The sequence below is a fragment of the Oryzias latipes genome, chromosome 2, assembly GCF_053564925.1.
Source record: "Oryzias latipes strain Hd-rR chromosome 2, Olatipes_Hd-rR_3.1".
Lineage (NCBI taxonomy): Eukaryota > Metazoa > Chordata > Actinopteri > Beloniformes > Adrianichthyidae > Oryzias > Oryzias latipes.
In genome coordinates, this window is record NC_136238.1 from 8,223,411 (window position 1) to 8,245,227 (window position 21,817).

The window sequence follows — 21,817 nt, forward strand, 5'->3', positions numbered from 1 at the left end:
TAGGATAACACCACTAAGGCTTCTAACATGTAGCGTGTTTCAAACAAGTTCTAGAGTTACTGTGAACAGTTATTAAAGTCTGACAAACTGACGGATTTATCTCCGACTTGTCTCGCTTAATGCACCTTAAGCTACGGACAACACGGGAATGTGACGCACATTCAAGAACACACTAACCGCAGGTTCTTAAAAGATGGTGTTAATAATAATAATACGGTGGATTTATCTGCGCTTTTCCAGATGCTCAAAGTGCTTACAGTGTGTGCATTATTCATTCACTCCTCATTCATACTTGGTGACGGAAAGCTACTGTTGTAGCCACAGCTGCCCTGGGGCAGACTGACAGAGGCGTGGCTGCCAGTTTGCGCCTACACACTGAACAAACAGGAAGCGGCTTCTACGTCTTTTTCTACAGTTTACTAGTGAATGTCCGCCGCCTGCAGTTGGAAGAGGCTTGGTGAGAAATGGTGCAAATGTTGCTCCAGGTTTTTTCTTTCACAGCCCTATTCCAATTCATGAAAGACTTTGTGTCATTGAATTTCGTCTGAGCACAAACCGCCATTATTTATTTTACCTCCACGATCAATTTTGAAATGGTTGGCACTTCCGTGAATATAAAGAGACGCTATCCATCACGTCACTACCAAATCTGAGTCCCTGATTGGTCAAAGTATGACCTGGGGCCTCATTTATAAAACTTTGCGTAGGATTTGCGTCAGAAGTGGCGTACGGATGAAACATAGGACGTGCGTACGCACAGAAATATTCAGAGTTATAAAACCGTGCGCACGCACATCCTACGCATCTTTCCCTTAATAAATCACAACCAATTCTAAATGCAGCACAGCTTTTGCGGCCTCATCACACGCCCATAGTTGCCCATAAATAGTCCGTGAAACGCCCACAAATGAATATTCATTGATTGCGAAACCATGCCAAACACGGAGAGAAAATAAAAAAAAACGTAACTTCACTCAATGTGAAGTAGAAGTTATCGTTGGCGAGGTGGAAAAGAGGAGAAAAGGTTGTTTGGAGGACACAGTGTGGCCTTACTAATGCCAAAAAGGCACGTGAGTGGCAGACGGCGGCAGACGCCAAATGCTGTAGCCTCACAACCTCGGACCGTGGCAGAAATAAAAAAGAAAAGGTCGGACATCAAAGTCAAAGCAAAAAAATGTCTAGCGCTGTACCCCCCCCCCCCCCCCCCCACACACACACACACACCCGTGTCTGCCACGGGTGGGGGGTGGGGGGGGGGACGACGACACCGGAGCTGACCCCTCCTGATGAGAGACTGGCGGCAATAATTGGGGAATCCCTTTTAAGTGGAGTGGTGACTGAGGCGCAGGGGGACACCGACGCGCCAGATGCACGAGGTGACACCCCCCCAAAAGCCCGCAGAGGAAGTCGGAACCGGCTCATAAGCCACTCGTCCTCGTTTGCCAGCAAGTCTCCTTGCTGTCTAAAGATACGTTCACTCCGAATTCTTCCATTTGCCACATCTTCTAAGAGCGCAAGATCAGCCATTGTGCGTCATTACGCATTGTGATGGGGCATTTTATTTCCATCTATTTAATTACATCTGACAAGCTGCAGATGTCGGTAATAATCGACGTGGAAATGGGAAATTGTTCAGCGCAAATGTAATTTCTTGTTGCTTTCTGAATGGTTGAGACATACGCCATACATTGTTTTATCAAAAATAAAACAAACTAAAGGCATATGCATGAATACCATAATTCTGTAGGTTATGAAGAAATATTTTACTATGAAAACAACTTTCCCCAGTGGACAATTAATGCATCTCTCTCTATCTATCTATCTATCTGTCTGTCTGTCTCTAATTGCACCTATATCTGCTCCGCCAGACGGACACATTAACGGGAATATCAGTTGTGTACATTATTTCGTTCTGTTAACTATATTATTTATATTATTTATGAGGATGAATTCCACAACATGCCAATATTGCAGAACATGTATCACTTTTCTTTTTGCAAATATGTGTTCATTTGAATTTCTGTTGTAATTTTCGTTTGATTTTTTTATTTGTTTCACTGCTGATCGATCAAACGTGTTCGTGTTCGTGTAGCTGTTAATTGTCAGACTTGCTTTGTGAAGTCTTCATGTTATTTCTGAGATGCAGTATTGTCATTTTCACTTTCACGTGTTTCTTCCATCTGCCGACGGCGTCGCCGTTTCTCATTTCACCCGTTTTTGTGCGTACGCCTGGGTCAGAGCTTGCGTGAAGGATCGCACATTTTCCCGTCAAGTTTGCTTTTTTTATAAATCTCAACTATTGCGTAGAGAGTGGCGTACGCCTTCTTTTGTGCGCAACGTTTATAAATGAGGCCCCAGGATTAATTTACAACGGCCGTTCAATAGCCGCTTGTTTGTAGGTAGATTCCGAAAACAGTCTTAAAAACTAGCGTAGCTACATGTGAACACGACAGTTCACATACTTTTCTTTGGAAGTGGCAGCTTGAATGTACGTTGCCAAGGACGATGTGAAAGTAGCTTTATAGCCAGGTGTGCCTTATATATGAAAAGAGACCATAATTGACTGTCAGCCTTACAATTGGGTCCACCCTATAATGTGGAAACTACGATAGATGCCAGGAAAAAAAAAGTCTAGGAGTTTGGCTGCACCGTTTTCAGTTAGCTAATACTCTTCAAAATAATGTAGTTTTGGTTTCCTTTCCTGCCAACTCGGATTTTGCTCATTATATCCCCTTTTTTTGTTCTTCCTTCTTCTCCACACCAAGGTATGGGGTGTCACAACAAAGCCTTCATGAATCAGTAAGCACAGATCCGATGGAGACAGGAGAGGAAATAGGAGGAAAAATTGCTCATTTTGCCTTCCCTGGCATGCAATTTCCATCCTGGTTCCACATCTCTCTAAAAGCTATCTAAAACACATCAACTTCATCTTTCTAGGCTGGATGAGTCTCAAAGGATCACCTCAAGACATGGCACGATGACAGTAAGGCTGAAAAGGAAGGATGGAAATAATTCCGTGCTCTTGCTTATAGCAACGAGCCTTTCGCTCTAATGCTGATTAAAAAGCAAAATGCATGGGCTGTAAACACCAGTTGCCCTTAGCGAAGAGCGTAGAGATAACTGATCTTGCCTCGGATGGCAGTTTTATCTGGGAGTTCAACAAGAGTATCTCGGCACCTTCCTCTTTTATATCAGCTGTGTTACAACGGCCCGGCACAGCGTTTCAGCTTCAGGGCATAATATGCTTTGGGTCACCAAGTCTTTTATTTTCTGCAGAAACAAAATGGGGGGAAATAAATGCTTGTAAACTACATTTGCCTTTACAGTCTGAAGACCCTCAACACACACATAAAAGACGCAAAAGAAGATTGCGCATGATTTTTAAGAGCAGTGGAAAGAGAGAGGGCTGGTGGCGAAGCCGGTGTCGTCCTTATATTAGGGCATTAAGCACTGCTCTGCTGGAACCGAAATGCCATTACATGCAGAGAGTAAATAAAGCTGGCACCGCTGCAGCAGCAGCAGCAGACGCTCAGCTCGCATCCAAACATGAGGGCGTTCGCATCAAGGCCCTGAAGAAACGAGAGGCCTTGAAAATGATTTGAAAGGAGGGATTGTTCTTTATGATACCTCTCTGCTGGAAAAGATGCACCCACAGCTCAACAGCCCCAAAGTGAGGGGATGGGGGTAATTTTGAAAGCCGTTTATTCAGTCGACGCTGCCCACAAATTTCAGAGTAAAAGGGCTGTTTTTTTTAAAAAAAAAAGGTTCATTTTCTGACGTTCACTTCCGTTATTGCCGCCAGAAAAACCTGCATGTTGCATATTGGATGGCTTTATGTAGAACTGCTGGTTGATCCAAGACATTTTTCTAATGAAAGAGCCAGTCCAACGTTCATACTGTAACATACAGTCATGTCTTCAGGAAAGAGTTGGAGTGGATGAGATTACGTTTCCTCCAAGAGTGGTTAGACTTGGCAGAAGGATGTGCTCAATGATCCAGAAGGGTTTAGAGCCAGTGCTCCTCCACAATAGGAGTTATGAGCTAAAGTGACGACTGAACCATTTCTGGATTCCTAACAGAGTAGGGGTTTCATAGGCCTGGTCCTGGATTACCTAGGACTAGGCCTTGGGGAAACATCTCAAGACTGGCTATAGAAAACCAGAAGGAACATTTCATGAGGAGCTTCAAGGAGGACAAGTTTGAGATTTATCATGAGACCATTACTCAACCTAGGTAAGACAGAAAGAGGGTGAAACTGGGGTAGGGGTGTCACTGCCAAAATATTGAATGAATTCCATTTGGATTCAAAGATTTGTAGTTAACTGTAATTTAATTAAATATCTATTTACGGTCAAAACTATTTTAATTTAGCCAGAAATCTGTTTCACTTAACTAGAAATACAGACAGAATTACTGAAAGTAGTTTTGTGCCTGAAAAAAAAAATTAAAGAATTACTTTAAAGTAAAAACAGTCCATTGGTTTAATAAGATATCTTCAACTAAGAATGAAAAATAGTTTTTTTTTTATTCCGCCAAAAGTACTACCATGTATTTTAAAGTTTTTTACCATAAAGAATTCTTTAAAAAAAGGATTTAGATATGCTAAAACCTCTCATTTTCATTAGGTTAATTCAGTTCCACAGAATAATCCGTTTCAACAGCAGGAGCTGGTGTCTCCAAAGAACTGGAGACACCAGATTATAATCCAGATTTAGGTCAAATCGATTATCAATTTGGTTTAAATAAATAAATAAATATTAATATTTTAACTCTGTCATTTTCCTCATTCAAAAAGCAAAATATTTACAGTAAAATGAGCTGCAACTAGAAACTGCTGTGTTTCTGTACCGCTCATCCATGTGTGCTCCTCTGTGTTCATGTCACTGAAGCAGCAACCAAAGCAGCCTCCTCCCTGCAACTGTGTCCTCCTATAGGGGAGAACGAGGAGGTTCCAACGCAGCCGAAAGAGCTCTCAATCAAGCCTGGCTTTGTCATGACAACCTGCCTCCAGGACCTCCCCCGAAGGAATCCAGAGAACTCAACCACCTTAGATGGATCTTCTCCACGTGGAGGATTAGTGATCCACTTTAGGTCTCTTCTGGATTACCAAATATGAATGGGAAAGTCAGTCCTACTGGGTTGGAAACTGATTTTTTGTCCTTCTTGGTTTACCATAGTTAAAGGTAGAATCCAACCAGTCAAAGATTTCTTCAATAGACCAGCGGAGAGCCTGCTTCACCATTGGGTCCATCCATTTTACCCATAATCCTGTCTTTCAAAAGGTGACAAAAAACAAAATTGCAGGTACCCAAAATCGTTCTTAACGCACACAGTTATGATTCCTGTCCCAGCAGCTGAACATGAGTGAAAGCTGCTTCAGGGAGAGCTGGAGGTGTCGGCCCAATTAAGCCAACAAGACCACAACGTCTAAAAAAACAAAACAAAAACCAAAGCCACAATCTCAAGGGACCTCCTCAAACGTCAACCTTTTTCATTCCCTTGACAAAGAGGGGAACTGGACCACAGAATCTGAAAGACCTCATCAGGAGACCAGCCTGCGCGAGAAACAATGCAGCAAAGATGCTAACCAAACTTTTACTCAATTTGTACCCGACTAAAGGACAATTAGGTGACCAAGAAGTGGGCTTTACTGAAGCAGTCCACAACCTTAATCAGGCCAAAGTCCAGTTTAACATCAGACAATTGCTTCAACTGACATGGGCGCCTCTATACTTTTTCTTTTTTGCTTTCGGTTTCCTTTAACTTTTAAGTGTATAGTTCATCTTCATCCTCTGTAAAATAAACTTCGTACACAAGATTTCGTGTAGAAACCATTAAAATGTGATGCAGATTTTGAAGGAACCTACTCTCAAAGAGGACAAAAAAATTCAGACTCCAGCCTCTTAATGTTCAACAGATAAATACAAAAAAGAAGTTCACTAAAACCGGTATTTTCTATATAACGTAATGAAGGTGAATCCAACTTAATCAGCAGCACCCTTGTTTTTAACTGTTAAATGCAGATTTCTTGGATTTTAAAATCTCTTCCCAACTCTTTTCTACCAAAATGATCTTTTCAAAATACGCTTGTTTTTTGATTAACTTTGCCAGCTTGGGGGTTTCAATATAATGTAGCGGGTGGATTTTGGATGTGGTGGAGAATCCAGCAGTTTTTCAAAATAAATGCTTATCAGAGTCAGATGACAAATAAAAAAATGTAAAAAAAAAATGAAAAAACTTGGATCAAGTTTTTCCAACTGTCCAACGGATCAATACCAGCCTCGCTTTACTGTATTTATGCAAAGATTTGAATTAGAAATGAATCCAAAAATCTACATTTTTTTGTTGAATAGAAACATATCTTTAGGTAAAAATGATTTAGCCTACGTTCAATTATAATTATTTTTTGGTTAATCAGCATGTAAGTGGTAGAAGTTTTCAGGCCTCCAAGCAACACAACAGACCACACGCTCGGGGAAGTCTTCTCCTTTCTTGCTGAGGATCTGGCAAAGCGGCGTGCGCAGATATATCGTTTTAAATCTGATCTAGCCTACTTGTTAATTCCCGACATGATGGCTGCACGCAAAATAAATAGCTCTGAATCGGATCGATGTCAAATGATTGCGATGGAAAATGGAATGCGACATGGAGAAGAAGGAATCCCATCTTCGTAGGGGGAATTGGATTTTCAGAAGATTTAACTGAGAGCACGTCTGTTATGTATGTAATCCGAGACTTTTAATACTCGGGTTTCACAACAGTCAATAACTCCGCACAGCAGTGGAAGGTGCTTAAGCTTCAGTACATCTGAGGTATTTGCACACAACCACCTCAGAGCTTTCCCCGCCCCCCTTCTGGAGTCTTATTAATGTCCTGTAATAGGCATGATTGAGGTAGCCTCCTCTCCAACCGTCTCGCCCACAAATCCTCATCAATTGCTCCAATCACTCCTCTCACAGAGCCAATATTCCACAGCGAGACAACCCTTATTTCCCAGCGCATTAATGAACTCTTTCATTTGAAAGCTTTTGACTGTCCGCCCCTTGATTGCAAAGCCAAGGCCAATGGGCCTCGGTGACAGCTCCTTGAAAATTAAAAGCATCAATCAAGACGGGAAGGGTCAAAATGAAACGTATGGTCTTTTTATTCTGCCCCCCCACCACCACCACCACCTCCCCCCGTGGGCGAGAATCCAAAAACTCTGCATCATTGGAAGTCAAGACTATAGGACGTCAAACAGGCTTTTATTTTGAATGGTTAATGTTTGTCTTAATCACAGCTAAACGCCACCTGGTTAACCACGAATGACATTCACGGAAAACGATTTCCAACTGGAGAAAATCATATTCTTTATGCCGTTTCGTTAATCAGGAAGCAAAAGGAGAATTTGGAGTAGCTGGTTGAATGTAATGACGTAAAAAAAAAAAAAAAAGAGAGAAGAGAGGCCCAGATGACATAATCACTGTCTAAATCAATTTCTGTATGAGAGCCCTCAACTCAGCTCAATATGTATCTGCAGGCCGTCTGTTAAGTGGCTGCTGCCACTTATCCATTAATTCATGTGGTGCTGGTTGCTACCAACGCCAAGTTTGACCCCAAACCTGAGCGAGGAAAAAGAACAGGTCAAACCGAGGATTTTTGTTGGTAAACTGAAAAATTGACCTTGTGTGCCATGTGGCTTAGGGGGAGGGTTATTATATATTTATAAAGGGAATAAAAGAAAAGAAGAACAATGGGAGAGGGCTCCAGAATGCCAAATATGTCCAACTGGCACACTTGGTGAGAGTGGGACTCCAACATCCATATGGACAATCATAAGCCGTCATCCATCCAAACAGGGAGGAGAGGGGGTGGAGAGGAAATACTAGCAAGTAAAGGGAGGCACAGAGATGACTTGCCAAGTAAAGGCTCATCAGGAATAATCTGAAGTAACAAAGCCCTGGCTCTCCTTTCTCCTTCTCTCCTGGCCGGCACTGCTGACGCACAGGAGCACGCTGCTCCCCACGGAGAAAGATGCGTAATATCGACTCCAAATCGGCAGCATGTAATCCTGGACGTACATATACTTACATTTTAAACAACCAAACCATATCTGGTGGAGCTTCCGGCTGTAGCCAAAGCAAAAGCAGCCTCAGATCCATGCGTAAACGAGCGGAACGACAGTCCAAGTGCGCAATTAGGTGTCGCATCTCCTAAAACACGAGTCACTTTATTCCACCCGGGGGATGGGGAAGAACCGAATCTGTCTCAGATCGGTGCTTTCAAACTCAACAGAATACCTTCAGAGAGGGAGGGGGGCATCCAACTTTGGCACCGCAGCGACAATCGATGCATTGAACTCACCCACAAGCAGTTTCCAGACGAGAGGATCCACTCTGCTCAGCTGTGATGGCCCCACACCATCACGGTGTATGAGAATGCGCGCAGGTCCACGGAGACAAACAAACTGCTTGGAGATGAGGGAATTCCAGCTGTGAAATAGTCCACTTTCTCCGAAGTAAAAGAGGGGGAAACGCGGCGTCCGTGGACAAATCACATAGTGTCAGTCCTCGCAAATGAGAGACACCTGCAGCCGGTCACTTTCAAACAGCAGCAGGGAAGAAGGGAATCATGACAGTGTGATTAGAGGAGGGGGTGTTGAGGGGGTGCTCGACGGAAATTCAGTGGATATTTAGCCAATTAGTCTGATTATCCGGTTCAGGAAGCGGGGCGGCCGCGCAGCTCCGGCAGGCGAGCCCGGCGTGAAGCGCGACCCGACGAGCGCAAAATTCCAAACTGAAGCGCAGCGAAAGACGCTGCGGAGACTGTCTCCCTCTCTCCCTGCCCGCGTGCGTCGGAGTCGTGCGTCAGGAGCGCGCTCGGAAAGCCCGACCGGCACCGGATTTAAAGGGATTGCGCATCAAAACAAAAGCGCGGACGCCGAGTTCCGACGCGCCGACGTCTCCAAGTGGCGCACGAAAACCCCGCACTTTTCAGCGGAATGTTTCAAAATTTCATCTCTGGTTAATCACGACTCTCTCACACACTACTCTTACATTTTCATGACTGTACTATTTTAAAAATACTCTTATTTTGAAGAGCACACCAAAAAGTAGGGCCTAATCGTGTCTGCTTTAACTATTCGTTTCTGCAGGTTCGTTTTCCTCCCGGGTCTTTATCATCACCAACAAAGTAGAAACTCCTAAAAAAAATCATTTATTAGTTCCTATGTTTACGTTTGCGCTGCTAAATCCGATCATTTCAGTAATATTCACATCATTTCCCTGCGCGTGAGAGGAGCGCGCGCAGGCGGACAGGCGCTGCTGCAGCTCAACTTTCCAGAAAGACGCACTGCCGCCCCATGGAGGCAACAGAGAAGCATCCAGTCCAAGTCACGCAAAGGCTTATGAGAAATGTATTCACTATCAATTAAAAAATGCGCCTTTAAAAACTGTCAAAATGAGCAACTTGTGTTTAAAGTATATTGATATTTAATTATAAATTTTTGTAATAATTCTATTTAAAAAAACAACCAACATATGGAGGAAGAAAGAGTAGATTTTCAACACGTCCTGCATGAAATTCAACCAACATGACACTTGAATACGAATAAAAAACATTCGCAGTCATGCTGAAGTCCTTCTGATTATAGTTATGGATAACGTAACAATCTAAACACTGTTTTGGAAAACAAAAGCAGTATCTTCAAAACTGAACATGTGGAGCCGCATGCAGCTCATACCTTTGCGGTTCTCTGGTCAAATGAAAAATAAGATTTGAATAAGTAAGGGTCACTTATTAAGCATCAACTTAATTTTAGTCTTTCAACTTCATGGTTTTATGGCCGAGCTGCATCCAAAACAGTCAAACAAAAATTTTAAACCACTGCTGTTATTGAACTTAATCATAGGTTAAACCGCTGAAAGCGCAGGTTTCAAACACAAAGCAAAAGTAGAAAAAAGGTTTGACTTTCTGCAAGTTGGAAAAATACTTTAAAGCACACATTTCCCTTTACTGCTAAAATATATATATATATATATATATATATATATATATATATATATATATATATATATATATATTTAGTTTCTATCCAGAGGGGGGGTTTGCTAAAAATGTTGGGTTGAGGAAAAAAAAGAAAAAGAAAACATCTGAACAAGTGGATGTCCTATTTTGAAATGTTTTTTTTATTGTTTGAAGGAAAATGTCCTTTTTACAAATTAAATAAAATTTAATTAATTAATTAAAGTACAAATGAAATTTTAAAGATGGTTAATTCATTTTTCTTTGTAAGCCTTCAGAAAATGTTTTACATTTTTACAAGTTTCCTATCTACCAAACGTTTACATTTTACAGCAAATAAGCTTTAAAAAATTAAAACTTTATTATTATTTTTTTTGTTGTCTTATTCTTCATTCATTGTCAGATAATGTTAGATATTGATATGGTATAAAGATAAGAATTTGAGGTACTATTTGTATCTGAGTATTCATTTTCAATAGACATTTACATCAGTCAGCAGTGGATGCAGTTTATTTCTTAAGCTATATCTCAAGAGCACAGCTGTAAAGGTTTGTAGTTCACATCATTTCATAGGAAATAACTTTTTTTTTTTTTAAATAGTTATTTTAACTACCGGTAATCTTTTTTTAAATGAGGTTGTCTTAACTAGCCTGGAGTTTGCTGAAAAACATGTATTTTAGGTAAAGTGTGGCGATAAGTGCAATTTCTTTTAAAAAACTACGTTATGAAGGTTTTTCAAAGAAGCTGTTTTAATGTTGTGGTGTTTTTTTGTTGGTTGTTTTATAGTCAAGCTAATATTGTATTCACACTGGACGTGATTCCTGCCTTAGGGGCGTCGAGTATCCATGTACACACATGATCTCTGGTCCTGCGGTTCAATTTGGCCGTTAGGCGCAGCATGACACACAATCAGGGACTCAGCATTGGGCACATGACGTTTTCAGTGGCTCAATAAAAAGGGGATTTTAGGCCTTAAACTTCAATTTTATTTTTCTTAACCCACGAAACGCCAGAAACTGCCCCGGTTAAGGCGGGGTACACCCTGGACAGGTTGCCAGCCTGTCACAGAGTCTGGACCTATCACGCCCGCTACACTAGCCAGCTGCCCGGTGGACAGCGTAGCGAGCAAGCTAGCTCAGCTGCCCTGGGTCCGGCAGTGCTAGCGTGCACCGCCGCCCAGGCTGCCGGGCCACAGTATGCTGGCCCACCAGCGGTTGGCTGCCAGCCAGACGGAGAGCCGCCACGGGTGACGTCTTAACAGGCGCGATCGCTCCAGATCCATGGGCTCATGATGTTCTTATTTTCATTGAGACAGTAACAAAAAGATCTTCCAGTTTTATTTGTCCCCTCTTGGGTTAATGCTTAAACTGGGCCACAGACGGACAGCAGGGAAGTACACTCCACCGGGAGTGACTCTGACGGATCTACTGAACCCAAACACGACGACGTACTCTGTAGAGCTCTCCAAAACATAAAAGCCCAAACTACTCGCTCAACATCATCCATGTTTTCCATGATGTGGGAAGTAATTTGGTGCAGAAAAATGTTGGCGGTTGCTCCTCAGCCAGGGCGTCAAGGCATCAAGGGCAGGCATTGAGCAGTCAACTTGACGCGTTTCAAGAGAGGCGGCGGACGCAAATTTGAGACACGAATCACGTCCAGTGGGAACGCGGCATTACAATGCGGTTGGGGCTGCTTTTGTTTTGATGTCATGTGCAGTGTTCACAAAGCTGGAATAGTTTCACAGGATGCCTCAAAAAGAAAAAAGGTGTTGGTTTCACTTTTGAATTTTGAACCAATAATAATACAGCAGAAAGGAAACGCTTCCGTTAAGGTTGCGTTGCCGATTTGAGCAAAAAACAGCCTAAAGGAGGTTGAAGTCAACCATCTGAAATGTACGTTTTATAGAGGAAGCTCAAGAGGGACAGAAAGCAAACGTTTATGGTATGTAGGAGCTTTTTCAATTGCTACAGCAAAGATTTTTAGAAGTAAAATGAAAACAAACGACTAATAATCCCGGAGGGGGAAATTAGGTATGATATGAAACCTATGAAGTTTTTAGGTTCCAGAAATGAAATTTTCATTGCAGAACTCAGTGCTTCAAATCCATGGATGCAGTGAAAGGATAAAAAGTGAATTATGGATGTTTCCCAGAAGAGGGAAAGGTGTGATCCAGATAAGGAAGAGTTGTAGGTAAGCAGGCGTTTCTGTCCACCACCCAGTGTGTTAAAAGGGACTCGTTTGATTCTCCCCCCTCACTCTTCCAACCCTGTCAAGACTTTGGCCTCTGGCACCACAGTTTTGTGAGGCGAATTTTGATGAGAAGAAGGCTGTGAGGGGGAGAAAAACCGTCCTCTTGGACCAAAACTCGGAACTTGTGAGCTGTCTTTGTCATATACAGATCCTGATGTGAATAGGAGTTCCTTAATGAGTGAACAAGTGGACAAACACTGCATTGATTTGGACCCTGTTTTTTTTAAGGGTTCCTTAAATGAACTCAACTCAATCAACTGGTTAGTGTGAATCCGGATTCTTCTTAAAATTTGAAACAAATGAACAAAGGTTTCGTTGTTTTTTATTTAAATTAAAGAAACTTCTACTTTAAACATGCAGACTGTTCAGTTTTCTTCAAAAAACAATAATGGCTTTAGTTTAAAATTATGGTTATCCGTAATATATTTGGTTAAACTTTGAAATATTTATTTTTAATTTGAACTTTGGCTCAATTCCTGGTAAAATGGTTCACAAGAACCTGAGAAAAATCAGCAGTAAATATTGAAAACCCATTGAAATTATGCAGAAAAATGATAAAAATAGCAGCCTCCTCTTCCATGTTCCTGTCTGTTCGCCTCATACCTGTTAGAAAATTGATGAGATGAGAAAAAAATGTTCCTCATGAATGCTTTGAAAGGAACTGAGTAGATGTGCACGACACTTAAAGCAAAAGCAATATAAAGCTTCAGAAAAAAATTATAATCACAAGACGCACAGATCATCATTTAACAGCCAGTACAAGAATAGAGCGGACATCTGATTTGTTTTTAAGCTTCCAGTTTCCTTTCATTTTTGAGTGTAAAGTTAATCAGCAACCTCAGTAAAATGTCTGTAAGCTTTATTTGTACACTAGATTTCATTTTGGAACCATTGAAATGTGATCGAAATTTTTCTTTAACCCATAACTGGAATCCATAAATATCAGAAGCCAAGTTCAGCCTCATCCAACTTTTAAGGTTTGATGGATAAAAACATAAAAGACGTTGACTAAGTCTGGTGTTTTCACAATAAAATAAAAAACGTGATTTCCACCATTTGATCAACTTTATTAGCAGCATCCTCGTAACATTACACAACCAGTTGTTCTTCACATTTGTCCATCAATCATCAGAAAAATGCCACTAGAACATGTTGAAAACAGGAAAAACAAGGTTTTATCAGAATGGGTCTTTGAGGCATTTTCAAAGCCAAATAAAAAATTAAAAACGGCCCTCATCTTCCTCCTCAGCTGGATTAGTCTCAAACTGGAAACTTGTAGATTTAATTGGGGTAATGGGGTCACCGGAGAGAACGCTCCATTTGCCCCCAACCCTAATGAACAATGGAGAGCTAAGAACGGTTTCAAAATAAAGTTAAAGTACACTCCTGAATGAGTTTTTGTTTAAACCAGTTCACCTCTGACATCGGCTTCTAAAAACAGAGAAAAGTGTGCGACGAGAAGCACCAACGCTCATGTGGAGATGCATGTGCATCTTTTTCTGGCCATGATGTCACCATGCAGCAGATGCATAATTTACCTTCATCTTCAATTCAGTTCAGCTCCACAGAGAAGATTTAAAGGGCTGCGACTTGAGTTTGAACGCCGTTAACGGTCTACAGCCAACTCGTCACACGCACACAATTAGAAAAATGCATGTCTGACCGTTTTGCTTTACGACATGACTATAAACGTCCCAAGAAAACAGAGTAACGTCTTTCCAGAAGATCGTGGAGAACATTGTCACAGAAATACTGACTTCCAACAAAACCTACAGACTCAGATATGAAGTGTGAACTTAAGGAAGAAGCTTTGATTCTTGACAGGGCAGAAAAGAAAGAGCACCCTCTCCTAAAAACAGTTATAAAGTATTTCAATGAATGTTCACCTTTAGAAACGCGCTGGTAAAATAGCTTCTGGTTCCAACTCTCATCAACCTCTGTTCCTCTCTGTCCATTACTTTTGTTCATCTCCAAAGACGGTTGAACCATAAATGAATATTCTTACATCTATGTTTTTCTTATCTTCCTTTTCTAGTGTTTGTCTTTAAGCGTCACCATAGCGACTGAGGGCTTGAGGCAAAAAAAGAGCCAAAGTAACTTGTTGATAGCGTACAGATCCGAGTACTTGACAAAAATGAGGCCAGAAACATGTGGAAAAGCACATGTGCATCCAAATCATTGATGGGAATAAGGCATCAGGGACAAACTTTTGGATTTAAAGCACTGTGATACTAATTGTTTTCATACACCATTCATATTGTTTTGTGTTTTCAACCCGTAACGACTTTCTTCAGCATTCTAGTTGGTGATGGACTCGTGGAAACGGAAGACAAACGGGAAATAGAAAATACCGCTTATAGCTTTTAAAGTTTTTTGAACACAAAAAACATTTACCTGAAGAAAGACTCTACCAATAGCATCCATATTAAAACGCAGGCAAAATTAGCGTTAGCAAGGAAAAGGTCAACAATTGTGCTCTACTACAAAGAGGTACAAGCTGCCTCAAGTGGAAAAAGCCTTAGCAAAACTCCCATTAGAGGTTAAGTGGCCTGGTTGGAGTGTTGACCGCTTGGACTGGAAGACCACAGCTCAGAAATTACAGGCTGATCTTCGTGAAGAGCATTGACTGTATTGGAGAACTGGTTTGAGCGGGTGTGACGTCACCGACAGAACATGGTTTACTCACAGCTCGAAGGAAATCCAAGTCAATTCAGTCGCCAGTCTTTTTGCGATATGAACTCCGCCAGACACCATCAACAAGCAGTGATTGGTTCGACTCGGTCTGAGTTGAACCACCTACTATTACTGAAGCGGCTGATTGGTCAGTTAATAACTTGAATAATTTGCACTGCAGATAAATTACAGTGAAATAATAGAGTTAGAAAGAACATGTTTAAAAAAGGTAACTATTGGTTATTCTAACAAATAGAATGACTGAGTAACAGCTGCTCATTATGGAAGTTTTGGAGTTTTCGAGCCAGCGGGCACTTCCTGTTTGGAAGGCAAGAGTTAAAGGGTCATTGAGTCCAGTTCTGATGTACAGTCAGCCTTGAAGACTAAAACTGGGACTTTATTTCTCCTGTTTGAAGTTTAGCATAAAAGGTGTTAGATTGGGGTTAAAACTACCAAAAATGGGTTTGGCCTGTGGTTTTGGCAGCTGCTAACTACCACCCCCCTAGGGTTGAATAAAGTATGAAAAATGTATTTACATCCAGTTGTGTGAGACGATTTGGGTCTTCAATCTCCATTTTTTGAAACAATTTTCTAAAAATTATAGTACTGCAGAGGTTCTTGGTTGGTTGGCTTTATGCCTAAATCATGACTCCTCCTCCGCCATGCTTGACAGTTGGCATAATATTTAGACCTGACACAATGTTAACGCATTTACGAACACAAAACTATAAAGAAAGTGACTCATCACACATACACATTTAAAAAATATTGCTTATTTGAATGTAATTTGAATTTTTTTCTGATTCAACAATACAAAAGAAGAAATGTACTCTGTTTTTTTAGCCTTGACCAGATTTGTTGACATATTGGGGTTTTTTTATGTTAGAAAAATGCTCTCCTCTGGTTTACAATATGAAATCAACAATACAACAAAGAATGATCCAACAGGGACTTGTTGGGTGGGACAGAAGTCCAGCTCTCATGCAGGCTGATCCACACTTTCAGGGATCGTTGAGGCCAAAAGCAGTAATTACACTCTGTCTCTGTCAGCATGCAAAGAAAGCAACCCATCAGGCAAAATGACCACCCACTGAAGAAAACACAAAAGGGAGCAGATGATTTATCCGTAACAGACAGAGTTCACTGACACTCCAAATTTCCATGTCGTGTTGGCAGTGGGAGTCCATTTACCGAATGCTCGACGGTAATTTTGGCGGGGAGAGACATTTATGGAACACCTTTTTGTTTAGACTTTGGTTCTGTTTCAGGATTATCAGAAGAGCCCATTTGTTTTGTTTTTTAGTCATGTCTAATAGCATGAAAATAGTTGTAAAACACACAGAATATTCCACCTGGCTCTAGATTCCTTCACAGTCTTCTTTCCCGTTCTGAAAAAAAACTTTTACTGATTCTACTTTCCCAAAATAAACAGATGCATTGCTCTCACAGAGGCAAGTCTGGTGCAGATATTTTAAAACTCCGCCAGCCTACATATGACTCGACCAAACAATGAGGGCAATGGGAGCAAATGAAGAGTAAGACATGCATCACCTGGATAAAAGCAGCACCTCTGGCCTTTTTTAAAACATCTCCATAAAAGTCAGAGGAGAAAATGTTTCTCTATTTGGCTTAAAACAGATTAGATCAAATAGATTAGATAAAAGAAATGAAACAAAATAGATAAGATAGATCGATCTCTATGATAGATTGATCGATTGTTGGGATAGATAATTTTTTTAATGAATGGAATAGAAAGGATAGAATGAATAGATTAATCGATAAACCGATCGATCGATATAATAGATTAATTGAGCACATGGTCGCCTGCGAAGACCGCTTAAAGCGCCCACAAGGCATACTCTAAAAATATCAAATATCACGATGGAAATCAATATCATTTACAAAAGTTTAATTCCTGCTTGAAACAAATGAGGAGTGCAACGGATCACTAGCCACGCCCTCAATTCAATTCAATTCAATTTTATTTTGTATAGCCCAAAATCACAACAACAGTCGTCTCGATGGGCTTCGAAGTAAAACATGAACTCAAAAGGATCACGAATACAAAGAGTTCAATAGAAAAATACTAAAATGAACTAACAAACTGACTAAGCTATACTGGCATCCCTGCCCTTAGACCCCCCTTCGCGGTAAGGAAAAACTCCCAAAAAAAACGGATTCCGGAAAAAACGAAAAAACCTCAGGGGTGCCCACATGAAGGAGGGATCCCCCCCCAGGACGGACAGGCGATTTACCAGAACTCTTAGAGAAGAATTAACTTATCTAAATCTACAACTACATATTTAAAGTTCAGCAGACGAGCTTCATCCAGCCGTGGTTGGGGGGGACAGTCAGGGGCGCGAGTCGAGCCGGAGACAGGAACCACAGCCAGGTGTAGGAGCAGGAGCAGAGACGAGGTACACGGCCAGGTACAGAGCAGAGATGAGCCAGAGGGAGGATCCGCAGCTCCACCTGCTCCACCTCGTGTGTGCATCATTCAAATCAACGGTCCGTTAACGCTGAATGCAACTCGTCAAATTTGCGCTCACCGCCTTTGCTTTAACAAAGTTGCCGCTAGTTCAAAAGTAAATAAACCTGAAGCTCCCGCCGCCTGTGGGAGGAGCTGCTGTCAAAAGCTTTTCTAGACCTCATCGCGGAGGACGTGGATGATGAGAGATCAGGTTAACTTAGCTGCTGCCCCTCTGTAACAAGTGGGAGGGGCTTTATTCCAGCAGGGGACACCGTGAAAGAATGGAAAAGTGGTAAATTCTAACATCCCCTGATTCTCTCACCTTCTTTTAAATAGAATTTTGTTTTTTGAAGACGCAATGTCTCATTGCATTGTAGACTTTTTTCCCATGAGGCCTTTGAAAAATTCCCATAAAGCAAAGTAAAGCTTAGTTTAGAGCGGCACAATTTGGTAACAGAACAAGAAAGCCCGTTAGCCTCTATGATGTCCTCCCACCCACATAGTAAATAATCAGACAAATCTCAGAGACTATTTAGAAAACTAACTGTATTTAGCTGAAAATGATGCACAATATTTTACATTTTCATTCATTAAGTTTTCAAAGAACTCAAAAGCTTGTTCAGACAAAAACATTTACAATTTTCTTGGCTTAAAAAACATCAGAAGTGATCTTTTGTACCCCCAATACAACTACCGCCTCCGCTGGTTTCCAAACGTTACAGCAGATAAACAGAAATAAATCAATGTTTCATGTTTATACATGTTTTTCTTGTTGTGTGAATCATTGATTAGAATTTTGGGAAATAATTAAAATTGATATGTAAGCAATCAATTCATGTTGAAATAGCTACAGCTAATTATCATCATCATTACTATACTAGGCTGGGGTTTTGTATTTTGGGAAATTTGCAGTAACCGGATCCCGTGTAGCCCTTCACGCTACTCAGACCCCATTAAATAGACCTCCTCCTCAAAAAGGTTGGATCGATCGGAATGATGAGAAAAAAAATTGATGATGGGATAGATGGGAAGAATAGGATACATAAGATCTTTTGATAGACTGACAGACAGGATAAAATATGATGGGGTAGATAGAATATTTAAGATTGATCGATGGATAGATCATTGGATGAGGCATATTGTTACGATAGGTAAGATCAATTGCTAGATTGATCAATTGATCTGTGTGCAAGATTCATTTCATTTTACTCTACTGTCTTTATTATTATTCATTTTTAATATTTATTGGAAAAGAGCTGCTGAAAACAATTTCATTGTGCACTGCATAATGACAAGAAAAGATTCCGATTCTGACTGATAGATGATTGAAGAAGATAGTAGAAGATAGTACTTTCAGCTAGTACATTTGCAGCTGGTCCAGTGAAATGTTTAAAAAGTGCAGCAAAGCTGCTGAAAGTCACGGTAAACTGCATGAACATTTTAATTGACCTTGTGAAGTTGGTGAACACAACATTATACCATGGTCCGGGTGAATACTCGATTCTGATTGGCTGCTGAGTCTGCATTAAAACCTGATAACCGCACGGTAAAAAAAGAAGTTCCGGTCACCTAGCTTAAATGTTTTGTATCCCTGCGCCGGCTTCTTTAAAACAACCTTTTGCTTCATCATTTGGACAAAAACAAGCGGTAAGAGGTGAACTTTCTCTCTGAATTGATGCTTTATTCAACCCATCGGGACGATCACCATATAAATATACCACTGAATCTTGACTGCAGCGGTGAGCCGCATCACGTAACAAATAGTCTGCTTTTTGTGAGAAAAGCTATCCAAATCGGAACAAAACAAGAATTAAGGACTAAAAACAGGTTAATATGTATTGCTTTTGTAAGTGACCATGGTATAACCAGGTTAATGGCCATTGAAGTGTGCATTATTACTTTTTAATGCACTTCGCGGAAGCAAAGGACGGTTCAGGCTTCCACGGCATGTGTTAAAAAGTAATAACGCACACTTCGTCGGCCATTAAATCAGTCCTTCGTATCATAGTTCCACCTAAATCAAGAGTGCTAGAACAACCACCCAAATCGTGCCCACATCCAGCTGAGCCTGCAGAGGACAGGGGCTGAGCCGCAAAACCGACTGCAATAAAAACAAGTTAACCTGCTAACCTTCCAGAGGAGCATCTGCTCCACAGCTAAGCCAGTTATTTACTAATTCTGACATTTTAATATCTTTTTTATTAAACTGTAGTACTACACTGGGGTTAAATGCAATTTGAAAAGCAGAGCGAATCAATATCATAAAGTAAACCGCTGAGGAAAACAATCATGCACTATTGATGACCTGCATAAATTTCCCACTTAATGCACATGTTGTATTAAAACTGTGCGGTCCCTGGAACACGGATTTTGCTAACATATAGGATTTTGAGAGACTTTTTCTTCACGTCTACAAGCCTTTAATCACATTTTGATGATGCTGCCCATGAGGTTATACTTGTCGTTTCTGGAGAAAATCTTCATTAGCTTAAAATAGCGCTGAAGCCCACATTTCTTTTCTTTACGCCAAGCCAACCTGGTGGCTACGAGGAAAATGTTGCCCTAAACTCTTTTAGTTACGGGGAAAACGCACGCACTCTTTGGCAAACGAAGATCTCCAGTGTTATCAGCTGTCGGCATAAAAAAAGCCAACATGAACTTGGTTCTGTGTTTGGCAGCAATTAATATGACTCCATTGGAAACGCAACAACACATCGGCACATATGGGCAGATATGAAAAAAAAAAAAATGTAAATTACCAGGGCAAACTGCCAGAAGAGAGAAGTCCCATATCCAGCTGAATTTGGCTTCTTTAGCTTTGTGAGTCTAAGTTTCTCTGATGTGAAGCCAGCGTCCTGAATGATCCCTGCTGATGCAGAGAAGGATGTTTGTTTCTTAGCAGGAGAACGCCAAAAGAGGGAAAGCTGGAAACACCATACTTTCTGTATCAAGCTGCAGGTAACAGACGGTTCTAAAACAACAGGATCTTTATGGATGAGCTCATATTTTAGATCATATTTTAACATATGTCTTTGGGAGTTTTGATCCTTGGAAGTTAGAGAATGGCTTAAAAGTGTCCCCGTTATCGTCTAGTTTGAAGCTGCCTTAGTTAATTTGAATTATTTCTCATGATAAAAAGCAGGTGACCCAAGCTCTGCAGTTTTATAATGAACCATTATAAATCCAAATAAAGACATAAAAGGGCTAATAAAACACTAAAGCCATATTTGGATGTGAGGTTTGACAGGATTAGCATTATTAAAATTTCCATAAGATTAACTGGAAAACGCACGAACGGCTGTAATTATTATTTGAGCAACTGTCAAGCAAACCAGCAACCGCCACGGTTTGGTAAGAATGAAGTGACTCATGAATGATTATTCAACTCCCGCTGCTTAAAACACATCATGCCTCCCACTTAGCTGGCAACGAAACTTGATCCTACCACACATGAAGAACGGCGTAGTAGAAATGACAGCAACCAAGTGGGTCGGGGAAAAAAAAAGGTTTCAATCGCTAAAAGATCTCAAATTGGTACGCTATTTATTTTGGAAAGTCCTCCTTTTCTTGGATCATTAGCAACTGACGTAGATGAATTGGTCAAAATCCCAGCACACCTGTAAGTGCTGTTTATTATATCCAGCTGTCGCATGGATTGTCTTGGAGAAGAATGGGTGAATGGAATCTAAGAGACAGTTGATGGATGAACACCTGGACTTGATTAACAACAGGGCAGCCAGAATACCGACAGAGTTGGGTAATAGAGTAAGTGTGAAAGTGAGGAAGGGCCTAAAGTGATGCTCTTGTGTGGCTTTGATTATCTTTGATATACTAACAATCCAATGAGATAACCACTCCAAGGTCAGCACAACAAGGCATGAACCAAAACACACTGAACGTGGCAGATAAGGGAACAAAACAGGCAAAAAAAGAAAAAGAAAAGACATTTAGGAAAGACTTGTAACATTTTTAGATTCTTATTGGGGATGTCCCAATCCGATCATATGATTGGCAGTGTGGTTAACGACTCAATCGATATCGGATTCATTTACTACAGGCTGCCTCCCCCTGACTATGCGACAAGCAGTCATCTCTTTTATCCCCAAACAGAATAAAAACCCTCTCTCGAATGTGGCTCATATCGTCCTATTTCACTTTTAAATGTGGACAACAACATTTTTTCAAAAATACTAGCAAGCCAATTAGAACTGTCTCTGCCTTCGATAGTAATGGATGACCAAACTGGTTTCATTAAAGGCCACCAATCATTTTATAATATTGGCGTCTATTTAATATTCTGGTCCCACTTCACCCGATATTCCAGAAATATTGTTGTCTTTAGACGCTGAGAAAGCCTTTGATCGAGTGGAGTGGGACTACATGTTTTACACTCTAAAGCAATTTGGTTTTGGCGAAAAA

At 40.9% G+C, this 21,817-nt stretch overlaps 1 protein-coding gene across 6 annotated transcripts in view; it reads right to left on the minus strand.

The window, feature by feature from the left end:
• The window catches only part of LOC101172314 (interleukin-1 receptor accessory protein-like 1), a 466,015-nt gene that overhangs the window by 356,777 nt on the left and 87,421 nt on the right, over positions 1-21,817 (minus strand). The window contains exon 1 of one of the 6 annotated variants that reach the window (XM_011484970.4): positions 8,344-8,939. The exons of 4 other annotated variants lie outside the window; for them this stretch is intronic. The gene's annotated coding sequence lies outside the window, so the exon portion shown is untranslated. Of the gene's footprint in view, positions 1-8,343; positions 8,940-21,817 lie in introns of those variants that run through there. One more of the 6 variants, XM_011484966.4, reaches the window with a different exon arrangement.